This window comes from Euprymna scolopes, chromosome 18 (assembly GCF_053919585.1).
Source record: "Euprymna scolopes isolate OS-2025 chromosome 18, ASM5391958v1, whole genome shotgun sequence".
Classification (NCBI taxonomy): Eukaryota; Metazoa; Mollusca; class Cephalopoda; order Sepiida; family Sepiolidae; genus Euprymna; species Euprymna scolopes.
In genome coordinates, this window is record NC_136499.1 from 100,336,742 (window position 1) to 100,362,437 (window position 25,696).

Here is a 25,696-nt window from a genome sequence, read left to right on the forward strand (position 1 = left end):
TAGTTTGATAACCAGAGTTAAAAAAAAAAAAAAAAAAAAAGCAGAAATCGTAATTGTCATGTTTGTTTTACTGGATTGGAGCGAAGGGAAGATGATGGACGCATATCAGGTGACAGACTACCTAAGAAAGTTTGATAATAAAATTCTTAAGACAAAAAACGAGAGAAAGGGAAAGAGGTTTAAGAGAGAGAGAGAGAGAGAGAGAGAGAGAGAGAGAGAGAGAGACTTCAGGAGAAAGAAAAAAGAGGAGTAAATACTGATCTCAGAGAGATGGAGGCAGAATTAGGGTTTTCATAAAAGCTATTTGTTTCAGTAAACAGAGCGACTTTGTTTGCTGCTCTCAAACAGAGTACACGAAGCTGGATCCCTCCTCGAAAATGCAAAGTGGAGTGATTCTTTTCCCCATAACGGGCCGAGCATAAACAAACATAGACCCTGTCTGGAACTTTGCAACAAAGATCGAATTAAGTTGAAACCCTGTATCCAGGAACTAGTCTATTATTTAAACACAGAGAAAACCGGAAATCGTTTTACTTTCCTTTGCATAAACTGTATTTGAAATCATTTTATGCAATGATTGTTTTCGTTTATAAAAAAGGATTTCTGAAGTTTTTATTAATTATCGATTGCTTTAGTTTCAGATTAACAGTTAATTTCAGATCCACCCTGAACCCGATGCCAAGCTACAACCAAAAGGAGCAACCCAACAGCCATTCACTAGAGTACCTACAACGAAGGAACTCAACCATAGCATCTGGCAAGAAACTGTCAACCAATGAGCTAAAGGTATTGCCACACAGACTTGCCAGCGTTTTGTGCACTCAGAGCATCAGAATGACAATTTCAAGTGATCAGTAGGTGTCTGGTTACATTTTGAAGGGTCCATCACTAAACGAAGATAAAAGTGTAGCCACTGAGACTTAAGGTTAATGCCCTTGTGTTTATGGTCCAGTGACGTCATGGTTATATATTTGGCTGCGTGATGCAGGATTATGTGACAAGCCCTCATCAGAAGACTAGGTTATGGCTTTGATAAGATCGAGAGAGCTTTAGGAGATCAAAATGAGCTGACATTAACTGACAAACATGACTTTGACAGACCATAGATGCAGATCTTGGTGCATAGAAAATCGATGGTGTCATACACACATCCAGAGTGCAACTGATATTTGTAGAATGTGCAGTTTGGGTTTTGTTTTATTTTATTTTATTCATATTTGTGAATCCCTTCAGCAGCCGCCTATATGAGAGACAATGACATGGCCAGAAGAGAAGATGAAGAAGAAAACTATAGTATACAATGTTGGGATCCACACCCGCTCTCAAGCAGAGTAACATGCGATTTTACTACACAAAATATATGTGTCAATGTCTGCATTGACATCAAATGATTTGGTGCTTTTCAATATGCAGGGTGTTTGTACGTTGATCATCTCAGGATTTTTAATTAGTCTTTCGCTTTTTCTGCCACTGTTGGAAACTGTGAGATTCATGTCCTACTGTTATATATTTGGACCCTATGCCAGTAAGTAGCAATTAAGTTAGCTAGTGTGAATTTTGATAAGGGTCACATAAGTACATGTCAGGATAACCAAGGCAAACAGAAATGTACACAGAAACCCATGATGTGGATTCGAAGCAGAAGGAAACAGTCAAAACATATAGTCAAATGATTACGATATGAGATTATGTTATGTTTTGAGTGAGAGAAACAGAGGATTTTTAGTCAATTCTTCTTTGGGAAGCTAAGCCGTGTGGACGAGGTATGTCGAATAATGTAAATAATCTTGGCAAACATTGCTGTCCATTGCATTGCCCATTTCTTAGGAACAAGTTAGTAAACTAATAAATAAATAATAATTAAGATACATTTATCTCTGCCCCCATAAGTAAATTCTCTCAAATAAAACCTTGAAAAAAAAAAATTGTATTTTCATGCATGAGTAGTTTTATTTGTCTTAGTTACAGAGAAGATCACCGACCACTACATGAGACGATGTGGCCTATCATGAAACAAGGACAAGGGAAAAAAAGCGATGATACAGAGAAATTGTCTGGATAAAAAGACTTTATTTCATTCAGTTCTTGGTCGCTCATGGTTGAGAATGTAACATGTGTGATCTCTATTTCATTGATGAAAATGTACCGTGTGATCCCTATTTCATTGATGAAAATGTAACATGTGTGATACCTATTTCATTGATGAAAATGTAATATGTGTGATCCCTGTTTCATTGATGAAAATGTAACGTGTGATCCCTATTTCATTGATGAAAATGTAACATTGTGATCTCTATTTCATTGATGAAAATGTAACGTGTGATCCCTATTTCGTTGATGAAAATGTAACATGTGTGATCTCTATTTTATTGATGAAAATGTAACATGTGTTATCCCTGTTTCATTGATGAAAATGTAAGATGTGTGGTCCCTGTTTCATTGATGAAAATGTAACATGTGTTATCTCTATTTCATTGATGAAAATGTAACGTGTGTGATCCCTGTTTCATTGATGAAAATGTAACTTGTGTGATCTCTATTTCATTGATGAAAATGTAACATGTGTGATCCCTGTTTCATTGATGAAAATGTAAGATGTGTGGTCCCTGTTTCATTGATGAAAATGTAACATATGATTTCTATTTAATTGATGAAAATGTAACATGTGTGATCTCTATTTCATTGATGAAAATGTAACGTATGATCTCTGTTTCATTGATGAAAATGTAATATGTGTGATCCTATTTCATTGATAAAAATGTAACACTACTTTCTCAGCTTTAAAGAATAAATAATTTTTTTTATTTTAGATATTATTCAGTCGAGACAACACCTCTCAAGAATATACCAGCTTTATGGGGCTTTGTTTTGTAGTTTTTTTTTAAATTTTAGCTAGACATACATATATGTTGATTGGTTCTTCTTGACAGAAGTTTTCCATCTCTACAGATAACTGCTGTGTAGCTTTATGCATGTAGGTTGCTCTTTAACTCAACTTCAATCTCACATGGAGGCTCACATATGTGACACAAAAACTTTCTTTCCGGTAAAGGTTCTCACATCCCCAGATGTTTTGTCAAGCCACTTTTAGATTTGCAGATTAAACCACAAATATAACAACATAGCACTCGATCCTGTCTTTGGTTTTGTGATTTAAAGATGATTTACAAATCCAGCTTTTGACAGAGGAAACCGATCACATACAGACCACTTCAGTTCTGACACTATACTTTTATCCTGCTTTCATAAAATACGATTTAAGACAGCACGTTCTACATACTGCTCTATGAAATCTTTACATCTCTCTCTGATGTTTGTACTTTATTGTCATTAGTTGTCTGATCGTGCTTTCCAGTTATCAACATGCATCTTAAGTTTTTTTCAGAGGATCCTTAAACCTTCATGATGATTGCAACGTCTTGTCAGACGAGTGCCACTCCCTCAGACATTTAAAATCCATGATTCCAAATGTCTGAGGGAGTATCTATACAAAGACTATGTTACAGAATCTTAGCTTTGTACGACAGCTAAGTCTCTCTCTCGGTTCAAAATGTTGAGATCTAGCAACAAGCAAGAGCAAGATAGCCAGCAACAAATTAAACTGCAGACCAGCTTAATGTGGGTACTGGTCTTCCGCTTTATGGTTTTTTAAATCAGAGATTTGCTTCTCCTAGAAAGGTTGCCTTCACCACGGCTTACGGGAGCCCTCTCTACATACATACATACATACATACATACATACATGGTGATTGTCACTTCTTGACAGAAAAAGACCATCTTTCCCTTGCTTTATTGTTGATTACTCATTCATTTTCATGTATTTTTGAAATATCTTTTTTTAAATATATACACATATATGCACTTATACACACACACACACACATATACATGTGAAGATGTGATCAAGATGCATCAATTCCTATTGTCTGTGGGAACAAAGGTGGTTCCTCAGACCAGCCCTGCTCTTACCCAGTCTGTTGCAAAGGTCATACTTAAGCTGAGATTGAGGGATGCCAACTGGTGCTGCTCTACTGTGGACGCTCATATGACGCTTCAGGCCTCCACTCGATTTACAGACCACAGAGCAAACAGAACATCTGTGCCCTGCAATGTTTTCCCCATCAAAGAAAGATTGATCTCCATGTGAACGCTTGTGGCTAGCTAGGCCAGCTCCGGATAAAGTCATTTTACTGCATAAATCAAAGGTGTGGTTCTGCATGAAATCTTCCAACAGACCTGATATATTTGACAGATTTTTCTTTCAGATATCACGCTTCATTTTGCATACTCATATTTTTTCTTCTCAAAACTATCACAGCCATGATAGACCAAGGAGCGCCCCTTTTTACGATCATTGGAAGCACTTTCCCAACTGAACATGTCAATACCAAGAGCTTTAAGATTATCTTTGATGTTATCCTTAAAGTGTTTCCTCAGTTTATGTTGTGGACGCTTTCCTTGTGTAATTTCGCCATAGAACAGGCGCTTTGGCAATCTATCGTCGTCCATCCTTGTCAGATGTCCAGCCCACCTCATCTGGTTGCATATAATCAACTTCTCGATACAAGGTACGTCAGCTCGCATGAGAACATCCATATCAGGTATATAAGTGCTCTACCTGATGCCCAGAATGTGTCTCAGGAATTTCTGGTGCACTCTCTCCATGACTTTTATGTGTCTACCATAAGTTGTCCAGGCCTCAGAAGCGTAAAGCAGGGATGGTAAAATACAAGACTGATAGACACTGATCTTTGCATGAATAGTTATACCCCTGTCAGACCATACTCGCTTCTCCAAGCCACCAAAAGCCTTAGTGGCACACTGTATCCTATAGTTGACCTCAGCATCCAGGGTTCCATCTCTGGCGAGATTACTACCCAAATACACAAATGTGTCAACCACGGCAAGTCTCTGGTTGTTAACAAAAATATTTGGCTCCACATACAAACTACCGGGTGGAGGTGTGAACATGACTTTAGTCTTCTTAAGACTAATAGTAAGCTCAAAAGACACACAGGCCCCCTAAAAAAGATCCATGATACCCTGCATATCCCTCTCACCATGGGCCACAAGATCGGCATCATCCGCATAAAGCAATTCACGAACCAGGTGCTGAAAGGTCCTTGTAGAAGCATGAAAACGACGAAGATCAAATACCCTACTTGTGATTCTGAAACGCAAATAAACACCTAGAGAACATTCCCTAAAGACATACGATAACATAGTTGCAAAATAAATTGAAAAAAGTGTAGGTGCTAGGATATCACCCTGCTTCACACCATTGTCGATCGAGATGGGTTCCGATAGGCATCCGTTGAAGTTCAGGCAAGCCTTCATATTAATGTGGAGCTCCCTGAGTAATCGTAGAAATTGAGGTGGGCATCCCAACTTCCCCAGAATTATCCATAGGGCACTTCTATTCACCGTATCAAAAGCCTTAGTCAAATCAACAAAAACCTGATAAAGTGGAACATGGTGTTCAGTACATTTCTCCTGCAACTGCCAAGCAGAGAAGATCATGTACGTGGTTCCTCTGCCCGGACGAAAGCTACTTTGGCTTTCTGGAATGATGAATGGACAAATATACTTTAACAATCTATTGAGTAGAACTCTGGAAAATACTTTGCCAACTGCTTCCAACAAACTTATCCCATGATAACTTCCACAGTCGGTCCTGGGCCCATTTCCCTTGTAGTGATATAAGAATTGCATCAACCCAATCTTGATGGACAGGAACACCCTTCCAGACATCAGTGATAAGATGAAGAATTTCATGAACAAGTTTATCACCCCCATGTAAGAGGACTTCCACAGGAATACCATCAAGCCCTGGAGCCCTCCCAACGTTCACTTCCTTGATTGCATCTCTAATTTCATTCTCAGATGGGAACACAGATATTTCATAAATAAGCTTCTGTTGTGATAAAAATTTATTGATGACGTCCTCATCAACATTAGAGGGGTTGTCAAAGAGATTAGAATAATGCTCGATCCAACGAAGGAGAATCTTGTTAGGATCCTTTATAAGGGCAATTCCATCACTTGAGAGTAGGGGAGATGTAGATAGTGTTTGAGGACCAAAAGCTTTTTTAAGCAAATGGTACATGCGTTTGAGGTTTTTACAATCAAAACACATACATACATACATACATACATGCATACTAGCGTTGGGACGATTAATTAGAATCGGGAATCAGAAAAATCGGAACTTCTTGAGGTATCGGAATTGGAAAATTTGTATTTATTTTCTAATGCCAAAACGATTCCATTTAATTATCTCTTTTTCTATTTGATTTTGTTTAAAATAAAATCTTCCACGGTTGATGGTTATAATAAAACAATAAATATTTATTGGTTTTAAAATACCTGTGAAACTAAAATCTATAGATCACTCCCACAAGTGTTTTTTCCAAGTTTCAGCAAAATATCTGCAAACTGAACATGTATTTTTATGGTAATCAGATAAAAATAACAACTTTATTGTAAATATTTAGAAATTTATAAAGAATCGGAATCAGTGATTTTATCGGAATCTGGAAAAATATTGGAATCGTCCCATCACTAACACATACATACATACAGATAGACAGACAACTGCCCTTTATATAACAGATTTGATTTTAATACATATTCGATTAATAGTAGATAAAAATATAATTCAATGTGTATTTATCAAAGTTACATAGAGGTGCAAAACACAGACCCATGAGATATTATTTAATGGGTTTATTAATGCAGAGGATATGAAATACTTTGTAGCTAATGATCTATTTCTTTATTTTCAAACAAGTTTATTATTTCATGTGGAATACATTACATACGTCATCTAATCAGAACACTGGCCTTGTTTAGTGTATAGTAATGCGTTTGGAGATGAACATTAGGATACCCAGAGCAGAAGGGATTTGCCTAAATCCAAACAAAGATTTTAGCATAAACAAGGAAGTGGACTATTGCTAGATTTGATTAATGATTCAAAGGTTTTAACAAAGAGCAGAAAGAGATTGATGAGGCAGTAATTCTGCAACTCAGTTCTTTCCCCAGAATTCTTGAATATGGAAAATTAAAAATGGCACTGGACTCTCTGTTGAACACAGTAAGTCAAGGAAAATGAGTTAAAAATAAAAAACTATACAAAATACTGTTAAAAACCCACCGAATATATGTCAGCCTATGTCACTGTAACATATATTGAGCGAGTTTCTAACAGTATTTTGTATAGTTTTTTATGTTTAACTCATTTTCCCACACTTACTGTGTTCAACAGAGAGTCGGGAGCCATTTGTAATTTTCAAATACATCGGTAAATACTGTATGTTTTTTTCGAGCTGAATAAACGCTTTAAATTAAATAAAAACACTAAGAAATTATCCAGTTAGGTAGAAAAGTGATAACATTTATTTGTTATATATATTTTTTGACGACTTTTTCGAATCTATGTGCATAGTAATGCAAACCCGTCGTACTGTTTTTTTTTTCTTCTTAACTGCACAATCTCCAAAAGTTTCATTTCTATAAATAAAATCATTTTAAAGATAATTGGAGTTTTTCCAATACCTCTCCACTCCTCATATTAAGAATTTTTTTTTTTTAATCTCGTAAATTTGCACTAATTGAAGTTATCCCGCACCTTCCTTTTCCAAAATGGTGTCACATTATCGTCTTTCATAGTTTTAAGCTTAGCTATGAAATTTGTTTTTTTTTTTTAATTGAATTAAAAAATAATAATAGTTAATTAATAAAACGCCCTGAAATCGCATATACATAAGCAGTAAATAAAAATATGGTGCGCCTATTGTGTAAAGTTGAATTAACTTGAAATAAGGTTAGTGCGAGAACGTAGTCAATTTTCAGCCAATTTTCGTAAACGTGCATTACCAAGAAAGATAACTGCATTTCGACTAAACTCCTTGATCGAGTTATCGTTCTTTAAAACAATGCGCATAAAAAAAAATTAAAAAGAACAATTAAAAAATACTGCTTGTTTGTTTTTCTAAAAATCTTAAATATTATTCTTCTACGTTGGATTAACACTGATACCATAAATTAGAATCGTGTTTAAAGATCTTTATCGTTGATTTAAGAGACAGTATATTTTATTTTGAAATGCGATGAGCTTACCGTTATTCGTAAAACTCGGATTTCCATGTACGATATTTTACGCAAATTATTTTGGATTTTGTCTTTATGAATATAAAGGTTCGATTGAATGTTACCGTATATTGTAAATCAGACCCTTTTTTTTAAATTAACAAAAGAAAGACTCGTTACTTTTTATTTATTTATTTTATTAATTTTCTGTTAAAGAATCTGAACTAACACACTAGACTATGATTACTTGAGCCAATCACCATTGAGCTGAATGTTGTGTCAAATTTTACCCTTTGCCCCCATGCCATGAAAAATAAAATTGATTGTATTTATTTTGTTTTTTTGTTCGGCTACATGTCAACACCCTAAATATACCTTTAAAAATATTTTAAGTAAAAAAAAAAACGGTTATCCTGACGCTCCGCACTTCTTTGTTTACCTTGGAAGTGACGTCACACAAATCTTATAATACGGATGGCTACAATTGTAAAAATAATTTGTTTTATTTTTCTTTCATTTTGAGCTCCTTTTTTCTCCCGTTTAACTTTTTTTTTTCTCCCATTTCTTATTTTGAGCGGAGAATTTATTTTATTTTCATTTTGAGCTCTTTTTCCGATCCGGCGTTACCTTTTATAGGTACTCAGTCCTCCTGCAGTCCTGCACTTTACGACCCGAGCTATTTTTTAACGCTATTATTTAGAAACCTATTATTTAACATGGGGAAGAGAGGGTGTATTGTAACTATTCTGTACTTTCACCTAACAATTCAATTAAAAAAAAAGGTAAATATGAAGAATTACTCCACCCTCAAAAATTCCTTTAAAATTACCACTCTTGAAGGTTTTCGGGGTCGCTGAAAACGAAAATAACGTTTAAAATTAAGGCAAACGAGTAGTTTCCAAGATATGAAGAAATGTTAGTTTTAAAAAGTGGGTGATCACTTTTCTATAATAATTTAACGTAAAATGATCACCCACTTTGTGATTTTTTTTTGGGGGGGGGGGGCTTCCTTTCTACCATCGGAAAATTCTTTAAAATTACCTGTTTACATTTGGTGGGAAGCGGTGTCGGTGTAAAATAATAAACAGTTCTTCTGCTTGGTTGATGTCGGCACGTTACTTATGTTAAAACGGTTAATTAAACTGCATAAGGAAGCACCTGTTAAAAAACTATACAAGTAAAACAAATTATTTTTTACTTGTAAACTGGTTTATTAATTGTAGAAAACAAAAACAAACGGGAGAAAAAAGGAGCTCAAAATGAAAGAAAAATAAAACAAATTATTTTTACAATTGTAGCCATCCGTATTATAAGATTTGTGTGACGTCACTTCCAAGGTAAACAAAGAAGTACGGAGCGCCAGGATAACCAAAAAACCCCAAAATTTTTAGTAAAAAAAGATTAAAAAAAACAATATTTAGTATATAAAAAAAAAAAAAACAACAACACTAAAAATATGCAAAATAAAGTTAAAAACCCACCGCATATATGTCTGCTTATATCACGGTGGTAACATATATTGAGCGAGTTTTTAACCGTATTTTGTCTAGTTTTTTATTTATAACTCCTTTTCCCAAACTTACCGTGTCAAAGAGAATCTGGCGCCATTTTAAATTTTCCAATAGATTGGTAAACGCTGTATGTTTTTCGAGCTAAATAAACATGTTACAGTAAATATAAACACTAAAAACATATCCAGTTAGGTAGAAAAGTAATTTATCTTGCCTTTGATAACATTTATTTGTTATGTATTTGTTTTTTGATAACTTTTTCGAATCTATGTGTACAGTAATACAAACCCATTTAATATTATTATCCTAACTTTTTATAACAGGATTAAAGTTGTTTTGAAAAAACTTTAATCGTGTTATCAGGTGAAAATTTTCCGCCATCTTGTTTAAATCAAAACGGGAAATTACTTCCCTTTTGAACTCTCCTGTGTCTTACGATCGTTTTCATCAAATTCTATTTTTTATTTTCTTGAATAAATAATTTTCTACCAGATAATGTGAACGGAAGAACCAGCCTCGTTCTGAGTTCGGGGTAAAGGTGTGTTACGTCATACTCTGTGAGTGCCCAGGCAACAAAAAAAAATTAACACTTTAAATATATCATATTTATTACTATAGACAAAATTTAAGAATTAAAATTAAAAAAGTAAAATAAAAAGTTCAAAGAATTAGATTTGGAAAAAAAATTAAACATTGCAAAGAATTAGAATTTAGATTTTTTAAAAATTCAACAGTTTAAAGAATTTAGAATTTTTTAATTAAACAGTTCAAAGAATTAGATTTTTTAACGGTTCGAAGCAGATTTTTTTAATTAAACAGTTCAAATAATTATATTTTTTAATAAAACAGTTCAAATAATTATTTTTTAATTAAACAATTCAAATAATTATATTTTTTTAATTAAACCGTTCAAATAATTATATATTTTTTTAATTAGACAGTTCAAATAATTATATATTTTTTAATTAAAAGTTAAAAGAATTATACTTTTTAAATTAAACAGTTCAAATAATTATATTTTTTTAATTAAACAGTTCAAATAATTATATTTTTTTAATTAAACAGTTCAAATAATTTTATTTTTTTAATTAAACAGTTCAAAGAATTATATTTTTAATTAAACAGTTCAAATAATTATATTTTTTTAAATTAAACAGTTCAAATAATTATATTTTTTAATTAAACAGTTCAAATAATTATATTTTTTTAATTAAACAGTTCAAATAATTATATTTTTAATTAAACAGTTCAAAGAATTATATTTTTTTTAATTAAACAGTTCAAAGAATTATATTTTTTAATTAAACAGTTCAAATAATTATATATTTTTGGGGGTTTGTATTACTGTACACATAGATTCGAAAAAGTTGTCGAAAAAAACAAATATATAACAAATACATGTTATCAAAGGCAAAATAAGTTACTTTTCTACCAAACTGGATATATTTTTCGCGTTTTTATTCAATGTAACATGTTTATTCAGCTCGAAAAGCATACAGTGTTTACCGATGTATTGGAAAATTCAAAATGGCGCCCGATTCTCTCTTTAACACGGTAAGTTCGGGAAAAAGGTGTTATAAATATAAAACTAGACAAAATACTGTTAGAAATTCGCTCAATATATGTTAGCGTGACATAAGTTGACATATATTCGGTGTTTTTGAATAGTATTTTGTCTATATATATATATAACAAACGATTGTGAAAATGGACCGAATGGTTCAGTGACGTCATATTTTTGTTAACTATACGGACTATGGAAAAGCGGAAGCGACTTAATGATTTTTAAAACCTTTGTTTATCTTCTTCAAACTGTAATTAATAATTAATCTTTGTTATAATTTTGTTAGGTTTTAAGATTTACACAGTTTGACGATCAATAATATTATAAACATTTGTATTGAAATACTGTTTTACTGAATGTTCATTTGGTTATCTACGGGGTTCCATATTTTGTTGGGTAAAAAGAGACAAACAAAATATGAGGGGGGGGCTACAAAATGCTTAATATTTGTGCAATAATATTTTCAAATTGGTTTTAATCTGTCGATAAAATAGCTGACAAGAGTCATGTTTATGTAAAAAGTTAATATTAAAAAAAAAATTAAACACAATTAATTAAAAATCTATGTTGTAACGGAACATTTTGAAATAATGGAATTTTAATCGTTTTAATCTTTTAAAAATTAATTAATGTTTACAAAGTTTCTTTTTCTGGGCAATTCAACTGATTATAGTATACAGGGTGTCCGTAAAGTTACTATACAGTCTTATTGTTTTATTTATTTATTTTTTTACAGGTTTATTTACTGGTAAGACTGTATAGTAACTTTACGGACACCCTGTATATTAATTCGAAAAAACTATTATTATTAATAATAATATAATTATTTCAAATGTTTGATTAAAAAGATATAATTCTTCGAACTGTTTAATTAAAAAATATATAATTATTTGAACCGTTTAATTAAAAAAAATAATTATTTGAACTGTTTAATTAAAAGAATATAATTATTTGAACTGTTTAATTAAAAAAATATAATTCTTTGAACTGTTTAATTAAAAAAATATAATTCTTTGAACTGTTTAATTAAAAAATATATAATTATTTGAACTGTTTAATTTAAAAAATATATTTATTTGAACTGTTTAATTAAAAAAATAATTATTTGAACTGTTTGTATAAAATAAAAATAATATTAAGTTTATATCAATTTTTTAATTGCAACTTCAAAGTAAATTTTTGTTCAATATGTATATTTAAATTTTTAAAAAAATAAATATTTTTTACTTATTTGAACTCTTATGTTTCATAATAAATAGAAATTTCGATAGATTTAAATATATTTTGTTCGAATTTCGAATAAATAAATATGGGGGAGGGGAGAACACGCACTAAAAAATATTTCCCCTCATATATTTAACGAAAACTGCATTTTATATGTAATATGGATAAGTATCGAAAATTTCACGAAAATCTGACCATTAGTTGATTTTTGCTAGATTTATTAAATACGAGTATGTTTTCACGTTTGGAATGTCTACTATATGGGAACGTTATTTTAAAGCGCCAATTATGTAAACACGATGAAAAAAAAATGTTTAATTATTACTGGTTTATTTTGCCCTTCTTCTTTTAATTGGTACAAAAGTTTTACTGATAATATTAATTTATAATAAAGTTACATCGTGTTACATATAGGGTGGGGTAATTCTGTGGTGAATTTTGGCAGAACTCAGAACGAGGCTGGATCTTCGGACCCCATCCGTTCACATTATCGTTTCTACCTTATCGATTTTTGTTTGGATATAATCATCTTTAAATACGAAGGATACGTAGATATCATTGTTTTCATATGAAATTAAGTATTACGATTTCCGAAGTTTCGTCCCGATAGTGTAGAAGAAAGCGCTAAAAAATTATTTGTTGTTTTCTGTTGACCGAAGTTAACAACTCGGCACTTAATTTATTCAAAGGGGATAGGTTCTGCAACCGGGGACAGAGTAACACGTGACCCATCTTTCCTCGAACTTAGAACGAGGTTGGATTTTCGGACCCCACCTTGCTACCTTAACCCACGAATAAAATGAATCTATTTAAAATAATAATTGAAGTAAAAATGGTTTGTTAATTTCTTTTCGTTATCTCCAGATTCACAAAGGCAACCATGATAGTTAAACGACAAACGCGGTGTAGGTTGGTTTAGACAAAAACAGCCGACGATTCGAACTTTCTCGTCGTTAGATTTTATTTCACTGACCTTTAGAATCTAAAGAATTGCTTTTAAAAAAATTTAAGAAAAAATGTTAGGATAAAAAAAAAATGAATATCAACAAAAATGAAGATTTTAATAAATCTTCATTTTTGTTGATATTCATTTTTTTTTTTAATAATAAAATTGTTAAAATATTTTTTTAACACTAAGTGAATGATAAAAATAAAATTTCAATTTCTCTTTTTAAATATTGTTATAAAAAATACGTAACCTTACAAAGAATATTAACAACATTAATTAGTGCAGTATAAAAATTATTTATTTAAAAAAATATATCTTCTTTAGAAGGCTTCAATTAGTAAATTTATTTGGACGTCTTGAACAAATTCAATTAGTAAATTTATTTGGACGTACTTGAACAGATTTGGAAATGTTATAAAAATTGCTTTATAAAACAAAAATAACTTAAACGATGGATTCGTTATTTAAATAAATACGAATCGAGTTATAAAGTTAGTTATTTAATACTTTTTATCGACGCCGAAAATTCATATGGCTCCATAGCTCAGTTGGTTAGAGCGCCAGTCTAGTAAACTGGAGGTCGAGGGTTCGAATCCCCCTGGAGCCTCTGTAGGTGTTGACATTGACATCTATATCTTTTTAGTACTCCGTTGATGACCACTGAAACGACCCACAAGAAAAACATTGAGACGTCGTTACTAAAAATTGTTAAACTTATCTATATAAATTTAACAATTTTAAATGTAAAATGAGCGCTAATTTCGGTAAATGTTTACTTTAACTACAACAGAGCACCCACCGACCAATAAAATTTGGTTCTAGGTGGGTTTTCGGGGTCGCTGACAACGAATCTGATATTCAAACTCGTCGTAAATTTACAGTTTCCATGGTATTAACCCCTGAAGCCTCGCACTATTTTGTGCCAACACACTGCCATCGTTTATGCTATTCTTACATGATACGTTCGTGCATGGATGCGAGTAGTAAGGTGACTTGTCACATACATCGCTGAATAATTGTTTAGCAGACATTTGAAATAAAGTTTTCAGAAACAAAAAAAAAATGTTCATTTTTTTGTGTTACGTAGTTTTTGATGCTTTTTTAATTGATCTAGAAATATAAGTTTTCACGAGCGGTTTACAAAAGCATTTTTATTTTTCGTTTTTTTTCTTTTTTTTGGGGGGGGGGTTATTCAATCATAGAACTTGTACAAAAAGTGCTTCTGCAGTTTAATTTACCGTTTTTCCGAAAGTAACGCCCCCACCCCACCAATTTACCGTAAGTAACGCGCCGACATACACCGCGCAGAAGAACTGTTTAATTTTTCACAAAAATTCTATTTACATTGGAGGTGGAGGGACGGGGCAGGGGGGGGGGGGTCGCGCACGCAGACACCACCCCTCCCCCTGCCCCTCCCATTCACAGCCTCCCCTCCAATGTAAATAGAATTTTTGTGAAAAATTAAACAGTTCTCCTGCGCGGTCGCGGTGTATGTCAGTGCGTTTGCGTTACTGCGTTACTTACGGGAAAAACGGTAAATTAAACTGCAGAAGCATCTGTTAAATGTTGTACATTGAATACCTCCCCCCCCCTCATAAAAAAACGAAAAATAAAAATACTTTTGTAAATCGCTAGTAAAAACCTAATTTTTTAGATCACTTAAAAAAGCATTAAAAACTACGCAACACGGAAAAATGAACCACATTTTTGGGTTTCTGAAAACTTATTTCAAATGTCTGCTAAACAATTATTCCGCGATATGACAAGTCACCTTACTACGCGCGTCCATGCGCAAACGCATCATGTAAGGATAGCATAAACGATGACGGTAAGTTGGCGAGGGTTCAGGGGTTAATACCATGGAAACGGTAAATTTGCTACGCGTTTGAATATCAGATTCGTTGTTAGCGAGCGACCCCGAAAACCTACAAAAACAAATTTTGTTGGTCGGTGTTGTTGTAGTTAAAGTAAAAATTTACCCGCATTTCTTATCCAACTAACGGTTTCTCAATTTTGGGACGGAAAAATTAGACGGGGCGGGGGGGGGTAATTTTTTTTAACTTATCCAGTTTTTTTTTTTTTTCTGTTTTAAATATATATGGGGGGTATTTTTTTTTATAAGACTTGCCTCAACATAGTATAGACCCCTCCCTCCAACCTCCCCATGTTAAGAACGGCTTTCGGAATAAATACTCACCCCCCAACCTCAAAAGCCGTTCTAAATATGTGAAGGTTGGGAGTGTTTATACTACGCTGAAGCAGGTCGTAAAAAAATACCAGGATTTTTAATTTTGTTATAAATTAAAAAAAAATTTTTAATTCTGAAATTAGAGATACACCCTCCCCCAAATATCACTATGACAGAAAAGAGTTGGCTAATTAAAGGGACGATAACGAATGTTAATGACGGTACACCCCAAGACACGTCACATACAAAACACGATGTAACTTAAATATAAGTTGATATTATCATCATAATTTTTGTACTGTTTAAAAGAAAAAACCTAAAATAACCTAATATTTCTTTGGGTTTTTTTTTTTTTTATTTATTTTTTCGCAGCGTACTAATAAAATAACAAAAACCGCAAAATTAAAAACAAACGCATAAACATACCCGTGTTTAATAAATTATAACGACCGCTACATAAAGACAAAACAAATTGAAGCGAGGTGCTCGCTGGGCAAAACAACAAACAGCTCACTTAAAATTAATTTTTCAAAAACATTAGTAAGAAAACAAATATTTAGAAAAATTAATTAAAAACAAATAATCAGACTTGGCTTGTTGTAAGAGGTGTAAATTTATTTGCCCTGGTGTATCACACTCGTGTTTATTTTGAGTCCGAAAAAAAAGAAGAAGAAATCCTTCCCGACTGGTCAAATGTTTTTGGCGTTAAGTTGGAAAGAAACGATAAATTAATTTTCTTTAGAAAAGCCGTTCGGTAAAGGAGCGGACTGAATAGATAAGAAGAATGTTTTTCTTTTTTTTTGTGTGGTTTCACCATTGGAACCGGCACAGGGTGTGTCACGCACAAGCGACAGAGCGTGGCAGTAACGCGTCTTACTCCTCTGGTGTTCGCGAGCAAAAAGAGAGCGAGAGACTCCTCGAATTTAGCGCCACGGCTTTTTTTTGTCTTTTTTTGGAGCTCTCCGGAAACGGTGAATGTTCAATGTCACTGTCAAAATTAGTTCCGGAGTAGACGCTACATACCCCCCTACTAGATAGTATGTCGAACAAAAGAAAGTAGAAAAGTCACTGGGTATACACAGCAAATCGGTGAGGACGTTGCACTGATCTGCCCGATCTGGTAGAAGTTGTAATTACTGGTGAATCGAAGTTTCCGTTCTGAACTGCAGTGTTTTGTGTCCGTTAGCGTGCTAGTACATCATCATCCAGAATAGCTTTCTTCAGGCGATCAACACTGACTGAATCTCGTCTTCCGTCAATGTCGATAACGAAGAACTTTGAGTAGCGTTTCAATACCTTAAAGGGACCGTGCCTCTATCGTTCCGAACAAACACATGAGTCCACGATTGTATGTCTTTGGGGATGTGAGTGCATGTGTTCTGTGTTCTCGGGGCAACGTTAAAAGGTTTCGCCAAGTATTCCCTCACACGAGAGGTATAACTTGTTGGGTCAGGCATGCGTGTAGGAGTGGTCGGTGCGACCATATGTCCAGGGAGAGTCAGCGTTGTTCCGTAAATCATTTCGGCAGGCGTAAAGCCAATATCTGCTTTTATGGTGGATCTGATACCTAATAGAATGAAGGGGAGGTAATCTGTCCACTTGTTAGGGTCGGAATGTGCTCTAATAGCTGCTTTCAACTGACGGTGCAGACGCTCGATCATGCCGTTTGCCGCCGGGTGGTACGAGGTAGTCCTTATGTGTTTGCTTCCCAGTAGGCGAGACAACTCAGAAAAAAGATAGGAATCGAATTGTCTGCCCCTATCAGTTGTGATGGTGTGAGGCACACCATAACGCGATATCCAATGTGTAACCAGGGCTCGGGCAACAGTTTCTGCGGAAATATCTGCGATGGGGATGGCTTCAGGCCATCTAGAGAATCTGTAGATGCAAGTCAATAAGTATGTACAGTTTATCGAATGTGGGAGTGGACCCACTAAATCTATGTGAACGTGTTGAAATCGTGCCTCAAGGGTTGCGAAGGTAGCAAGGGGACTTTTAATATGCCTCTACTTTCGATTTCTGGCAAGGGACGCAACTCTTGGTCCATTCACGAACGTCTTGGTTAATGGCTGTCCAGATGAAACGAGAAGTCACCAGCTTCTGCGTGAAACGAATGCCAGGATGTGACAAGTTGTGTAATTGAAAGAAGACAGCTCGCCTATACTTAAGGGGTACATAGGGGCGTTCATGACCGTTCAAAATATCGCACCATATCGTCTCGTTGGAACAAGGTACTGGGACTTGCTTGAAGGTTAGATTTTCGGAGTGACGTAAGCGATTTAGTTCTTCGTCATCCCGTTGGTCGATGGCGATCTGGTGGAGTTCGATCTCATCAATCGCTTGCATGGCATCGATGTGCATTCTCGACAATGCATCTGCAACTACGTTCTCCTTCCCTCTGATATACTTGATATCCGCAGTAAATTGTGATATGAAATCCAAATGGCGAGCTTCCCTGGGTGAGTGTTTTCCGGGCTTGGCAAGCAAAGCATGCGATAACGGCTTGTGATCCGTAAAAAGCGTGAAAGTGGATCCTTCCAACATGTAACGAAAGTGTTTAACTGCGCAGTATGCGGCCAAAAGTTCCCTGCTGAAAATGCTGTATTTGGTTTCAGCGTGCTGAAGACGCCTTGAGAAAAAAGCTAGTGGTTGCCAAGTATTATCCACTAATTGTTGCAGTACACCTCCAATGCCAACGTCGGATGCATCGACGGATAAAGCTAGGGGTGCATCTGGACGGGGAAAAACCAACATCGTCGCTTCTGTTAATGCCTGCTTGACCTTATCGAAGGAACGTAATTCCGTTTCGCTTAATGTAATCGTCTCATTTTTTTTGTTTTTATTTCTAAGTACGTCGGTTAATGGCTGCGCGATTTCAGCACAATGGGGGACGAAATGTCGATAGAAATTAATTAAACCGAGGAACTCTCGAAGTTTACGAAGTGAAGTGGGAGCTTGGTAATCGACTATAGATTGGACTTTCTCTGGAAAGGGACGGATACCTTCTTTGTCGATTAAATGGCCGAGAAACGAAAGTGAAAAAACTCCAAACTCGCATTTTTGGGGGTTAATAATAACGCCATAATCTGTCAATCTGTGAAATAACTGCTGCAGATGCTGTAAGTGTTCATGTTCTGATGCACTTGCCACGAGGAGATCGTCGATATATGCATAGACGAATAGTAGTCCTCGCCTAAAAAAAAAGAAGAAATCCTTCCCGACTGGTCAAATGTTTTTGGCGTTAAGTTGGAAAGAAACGATGAATTAATTTTCTTTAGAAAAGCCGTTCGGTAAAGGAGCGGAGTGAATAGATAAGGAGAATTTTTTTCTTTTTTTTGTGTGGTTTCACCATTGTAACCGGCACAGGGTGTGTCACACACGAGCGACAGAGCGTGGCAGTAATGCCTCTTACTCCTCTGGTGTTCGCGAGCAAAAAGAGAGCGAGAGACTCCTCGAATTTAGCGCCACAGCTTTTTTTTTTGTCTTTTTTTGGAGCTCTCTAGAAACGGTGAATGTTCAATGTCACTGTCAAAATTAGTTCCGGGGTAAACGCTACAAAATCTTTGGCAGAGACTTTTTCATAGCAATCAACATTTCAACGTCCATAGATATCAGAGCGCACAGAATTACAACGTCATAATTTACCCAGCCGCACACATGCGATAAAGAAAACTTTGTTGCACTGTGATGCAACACACAGGCTGGAATGTTCCAGAACACCCATATATAAGGTTTCACCCATGAAAATCAAATCAGTTCAGTTTAGTTTTATCCCAGTTTCTTCTCTTGTTTCATCTAAACATTTAAGGCTTAAGTAACTCTGCCTTGGAAGGCGTTAAAATTTCCTGTCTCGAATTTGGGTGCCAAACAAATGAACCTTAATTCTCATCATGGAAAATTACCACAGCGAACGAGAATTATTTCTTTGTTTCAACAATGCTATTTCGAACTAATGTTTTCTTATGTGATGAACACACACACACACACACACACACACACACACACACATGCATGACGCTTACATGGATTAATGACTTTCTTTTCTCCTAAAAAAAAATAACCATGTGTGCCCTTCTGTTCATAAAAATCAGTAATCTTAAACTTTATGCCCTTTTCACAAGACAGTCATTTAGCTAAGCCTGCCCAATAAGCACTCGTTGCAAAAAAGCACTAACGTCAGAACGATTTGAATTAATGTTTCTTTAATGGCTGTCTTCAAGTCTAACATAAACAAGTTTTTGATGAGCCGTTCCATATAAGTTAACAAATTTACCGAATTTCGACTACTAACAATTACTATATTGTCCAATTTCTACTGTACACTCTTTAACCCTTATCCTCAAGTGGCATCTTGGTCTTGATAAGTGGTGATGCTCATGTAAAAAAAACAAAAAAAAGCATGTAAATAAATGTTATCTCATTTCAACGCAATGATCCCAAGTTCTTTGTCAAGTGTCGTTGCTTTTCCGAAATTATCCACATTTTTTTATTTTATATGTGTGAGGATGTGGTTTGGTGGAAGCCTTTTGGAAATCGGAGGTTAAGTTAAATTTACCTTTAATGGTCCCGTGGATACTCTACTACTTTCAACTTCTAGAGATTCCGGCACCTGCAACCTTGGTTTTAAAAACTGATAGATCCCAATTATGAATTAGTGAATACTGATTCACACCCTAAACCTATAAAATCTAGCAAAAAACTAATGGTCAGATTTTCATGAAATTTTCTATACTTATTCACTTTGAATTAATTTAGATTTAAAATGCAGTTTTCCTCAAATATATGAGAGCAAATATTTTTCTTTTGTTGCATGTTCATTCCTCCCCATATTTCGTTTTTATGAAATCTGAACAAAGTACATTAGAATTGAACAAACTTTTAACATGTAATGAGACTGACGGTAGAGCATCAGACTTTTTATTTCAAATCGGAAGCATTATGAATTAGTGAACACTGATTCACACCCTAAAACCTATAAAATTAGGTGACAATATCGCAATCACATAAAAAGAAAAGACAGCCATTTTTTCTTTTGTCTTCATTCTTTCTGTCTGCATTGGACCTTACAGGCTGCACAAAAACAGGTTTCTACCAATTTTAAGGCATTTAATCACAGAAGAGTAACTTATCTTGCCTTTGATAGCATTTCAGACCACACGACCCCCACCCATCATTAAAGATCATTTTACATTAGATAATCCCGTGCCCAAATTGGCTCAGTACAGTCTATCTGCAGTCTGTGCATTGGCACTAGTTCACCTCCATTGCCGTCTTGCCCAGCAATTACATCTTCATCATTTACATGAATCACATGCCTTAAATCTAAAATATGGTATAGCATTCCATCAACACTCAAATTGGTAGGGGATTGCACCTCAGTAATCAATCCTCTTCCCCATTGCGTTGTACATTGTGCGTTTGGCGATTTTACTCAAACGCCTTCTCTTATTTGAATTCTGGAGGGTCTGTGCGCATCACTTTCTGGTGATTTTGGGTTCATTCATAACTAAAAGCTGATCTCTGTGGCCTCTCTCTGTCCGACCTTGGGAGCCACGTTATACTAGAATGTGGCCCTTCAGGTGATATCTTTTCCTCTCAGCTATCGCTTTATCATCCAACGATGTTGCCCCACTATTCCATTTCCTCCGGGCTTATAGGCTGTCCTGTATTAGCTTATCTTCAATTTTTTTAACACCGTCTGGAAAACTTCTGAGTGAAAAACACTGCCGTTATCCATTATCACCTTCTTTACTAGACCTGATTCAAGCGTCACCTTTTCCAATTCCGCTACAACTGCAATTGCATGTAACTATCTCTATATTGCCAGTCTACCAGGTCCACAGTCAATCATCGACAAGTATGATAGTGTGTCATGTTTATAGCTAATTTTGTTAACTTTAATTAATAATTTTGATAACTTTATGATAGTGTGTTATGTTTATAGCTAATTTTGTCCAATTCTTTGAGTTCACAATTTCCCCAGAATCATGTATTTGGGGGGCAAGATTAATTGACATTGAACATCATTCTTAACCACCTTCTGAACTTCCTGTTTTATGTGTGAATCAACTTTCTGCACCAAATATAATGTTCTTTCCACTCCCATGTGGTGTATGCCATGCAACTGTTTTAGTTCACCAATTTGTAGACAGCAAACCAGGCCATTTCCTTTCTCAACTAACAATTGTTTTTATTTTTGGCTGTGTTAATGTATTTGTTTCTCTCTAAAGGCTCAAACACTGCCTTTATTCATAGTTCAAATTCAGATACTAACTCCCCAAGCATCCCTAATCTCCATTTTACAATCATTTACCTGCACCCTTTGTTCATATTCTTCACACTGTAAAGTTCCCCCAACTTACTACCATGGCTGAATCGGGTCTTACGAGGTGCGTGCAATAAGTAATGCCCCTGACCCACTTCCAGTTGTCTGATCTAGCTGAAATTTTGCATGCGCAATGATTTATATCTCTACGGGTTATGTGGCAAATTACAGCTCTGAACTAATTGTGGTTTCTGTTTCACAGGTGTTTGAACTGAGTCAGGTGTGAAATGGAGCCTGTTGAATGTCGAGCAGTGATCCGGTTTTTGTATTTGAAAGGACGCACACCACAGGAGATTTTTGATGAAATGAAAGAAACTTATGGTGATAATGCCCCATCATATGACCTTGTAAAACGCTGGCATTATGAATTCAAACGTGGCCAGAAGTCTGTGGAAAAAGCTCCCAGACCTGTTCGCCCCCCCCCCTTCTGCCATTGATGAGGCATCTGTCCGTCAAGTTGAGGCTGCCATTTTGGAAGATTGGCGCATTACTATTCGCCAAATAGCCCAAGATGTCAAGATTAGTACAGGGTCTGTAGAAACTATCATTCATGATCATTTGCATATGCATAAGGTGTCTGCCAGATGGATTCCCAGGTTGCTCACACCATTCTAGAAGCAAGAACGCGTCGAGTGCTTGAGGATGAATTTGGAGATGTGCCAAGAAGATAAGTCAAAGTTTTTCAAAAGACTGATTACACAGGATGAAACCTGGGTCCATCACTATGATCCAGAGACCAAGGCCCAGTCAATGCAGTGGAAGCACTTGGACTCACCACCTCCAAAGAAGGCAAGGGTGCAGCCCTCCGCTGGCAAGGTCATGCTCACAGTCTTCTGGGACCAGGACGGAGTAGTGATGACAGATTTCCTGGCAAAGGGTACTACAATTACAAGAACCTATTATGCTTCACTTTTGAGGAAATTAAGGGAAGCTCTCAAAATCAAGAGGCAGGGCAAGATCAGCAAAGGTACCCTTCTCCCGTAGGACAATGCTCCGGTCCACAACTTGCATGTCGCCAGATCAGAAGCACGGGCGTGTTGTTATGAAATCATCTCCCATCCTCCCTACTCTCCTGACCTTGCACCCTCTGACTGTCACCACTTCCCAGCCATGAAGTTATTTTTGAAAGGAAAGCGTTTCCCAGATGATGCAGCCTTGATTTCTGAAGTCACGTCATGATTGGAGGACCAACCTGGGGTGTTCTACAAAAACGGTCTCCAGAGCTGCATCAAACAATGGGAGAAATTCATAACTCTGGGTGGTTCCTATGTAGTGAAAGACTAATAACTGAGCCAAGTTTCGTTGCTCTACTGCTATGAGAAGTGGGTCAGTGGCATTACTTATTGCATGCCCCTTGTATTTCAGTTTCTCTCAATCCCCATTTTATAGGTAAATTGATGCCTTTCAGAACAGCATCAAATTCAGCCACATTAATATGATTATAGTCATTCTTCTTCCTCAACCATACTGTATCTTCCACCGTCAAACTGTCAATCTCCACAACCACACCTGTTGCTATATTGTTTGCATCCCACCACATAACTCCTATTTCTGATTCAGGTATGTGTCAAGCTCCAGTAACAGGGTCATTTTTATTTATATCAGGTAGAGTTTCCTGTATTATTTTGACAGTATTGCCATCAACTCTGCCCTCCCAATCTAGTCCACTTGCTCTTCTAACATAACATAACTACATGCTAGTCAGAGCCATTCAGCAACTGAATAGTGCCTTAACAATTTGCCACAGATAGAAAATAACTTCCGCCAACTAATTTCTCCTCCTATCTCTGGGATCTTGTCGGCTCGTCTGAATATTAGCTCTCCCATCCTTTATTTCATTAGCTTAAGGCCCAGTGCCACTCCTTTTGCTCTCAGCCTAAATCCTTTCAAATGTTCCTATTGTTTTGTTGATCAAATCGTGAGAAGTCATAACGGCGGTCCTCCAAAAATCCAACAATCGCCAAAGGTCACAAAAAACTACTTCTCAACTCAGGCTGCTTTTATACAGCCTATCTTCCACATTTTCATGTGTGGCAAGATTTTGCGAGACCACAGCTTATAAAATCACAGGCACCATCTTTAATCTCTCTCTTTATCACCTGACCTCGCCCGACACACGCACGTGGAAAGACTTCTGTTTCCTTAACTTAAGACAACAGTTCCACAACTTCTTTTTCTGATACCTTCGTGACATCCACCATAATATTATCAATATATGAATAGGTGGCTTCTTTTATTTTACTTCCTTTCTTCAACACTGCTTTTAAAACTGCTGCCATAATCTTCGGCACAACATTCAATCTGAATCCAAGCTGTATTAGGTGATAAGTTTTTTCCTTTACAGTAGACCAGCGGGTACTGCCATAAATCCTCCACCACATGTAGCTGAAAGTAGGTAGGTTTATGGTTCACAATCGCTGTTCCTCCCACCAACCATCTCCCCTTCCTCATCTTTTCATCACACATATCTATCATATTGATCCCTGTATGACATGCCTCAAACGGTTCAATTCATGAAAGTCTAACACTGGCCTGACTTTCCCTTTTGTGACCTAGAACACTGTCATCAATAGTAACACACCTTTTCCTTCTCCCTTTCATGGTAAAAGAATACTATTTTGCTAGCTACCTTTCAACCTCCTTCATAGTACACATGAGAACATGGGAAAATATCAGCAGCAGCAGCAAAGGATAGCTGGCTTGTGAAGAGATTAGCAGCTGCAGCTGCCGAAAAAAACACATATGCAAATTAGGAAATGTGCGCAAGAAGAAAAAGGAGAAAAAAAATGTGTCACATGGTCAAGAGAAACAAAGTTGATGTTGAAGAAAATGGGTGTGTACAGTCGAAGATGAGAAATTGTTGGCTATGGTCCGCGTGAGGTCAGAGAAGAAAAGTGTAGACTGGGCAAGATGGACAATAGTGTGAGACTTTTAAGTGGTGTCGAGACGGGAGAGTAACAGTAATAAACGCTTTTGTTAAAAAGGAAAAGATGCCGACCCGGATTTATTTATTTTTAGTTGTTTGTTCCTTTTCGACAGTGACAGATGGCGTAGGGATCTGAGAGAGGTTTGAATTGTAATGAACACAATTCGAGTGTAACGGCCATGTTACACACGGTCGGTAGAGCATCAGACTTTTTATTTAAAACCAGAAGCATCTCATTTGTGTATTAGACGACAATATCGCAAGCATATAAAAAGAAAAGGCAGCCATTTTTTCTTTTTTTCTGCATTCTTTTTGTCTGCATGGGACCTTTTGCAGGCTGCACAAAAACAGGTTTCTACCAATTGTTAAGGCATTTAATCACAGAAGAGTAACTTATCTTGCCTTTGATAGCATTCCACACTACAGGTAGCTATAACATAAAACATATTAATACGTTAGCTGTTTGAATACACATATTTATTGTATTAGAAAAGGTATTAGCTTAGCGGACAAATAAATAGTTTAAAATATTTGTATTCTTTAATAAATATATATGGTATAATCGTGTTGATACACTGGTTCCCACTGGATCACCAAGGTGAAGCAATGTTGAACTTGGTTAGTACTAAATGCGTGAACATTTGGAACTTTCAGGTGCTGCATGTTCTCTGCTTATCTCAAAATTGTTTCCAATCGTTCTGGGCTTCTCCTTGCCACTGTACACAAACATGCTAATGCCAATTCAGAGGAGATATGGTGGGTGCTTGCACCACCCTTGCCTCAGAATTACATGGGCAGCTTCCCCCTACATGGGGTAATTTTTGTCTTTCAAGACTGAACAAAGGAATCCATTAATAAATATAATATCTGTGCAAATATCTAAATAAAACCTAACACAACAATGGCAAAAAGATATTA

The 25,696-nt window shown here is 35.6% G+C and overlaps 1 non-coding gene across 1 annotated transcript; it reads left to right on the forward strand.

Moving 5' to 3' along the window:
- Positions 1-13,872: 13,872 nt before the first annotated feature.
- Trnat-agu (transfer RNA threonine (anticodon AGU)) lies at positions 13,873-13,946 on the forward strand. The gene has a single exon. It is a non-coding gene; the product is annotated as a tRNA-Thr (tRNA).
- The last annotated feature ends 11,750 nt before the right edge of the window (positions 13,947-25,696 follow it).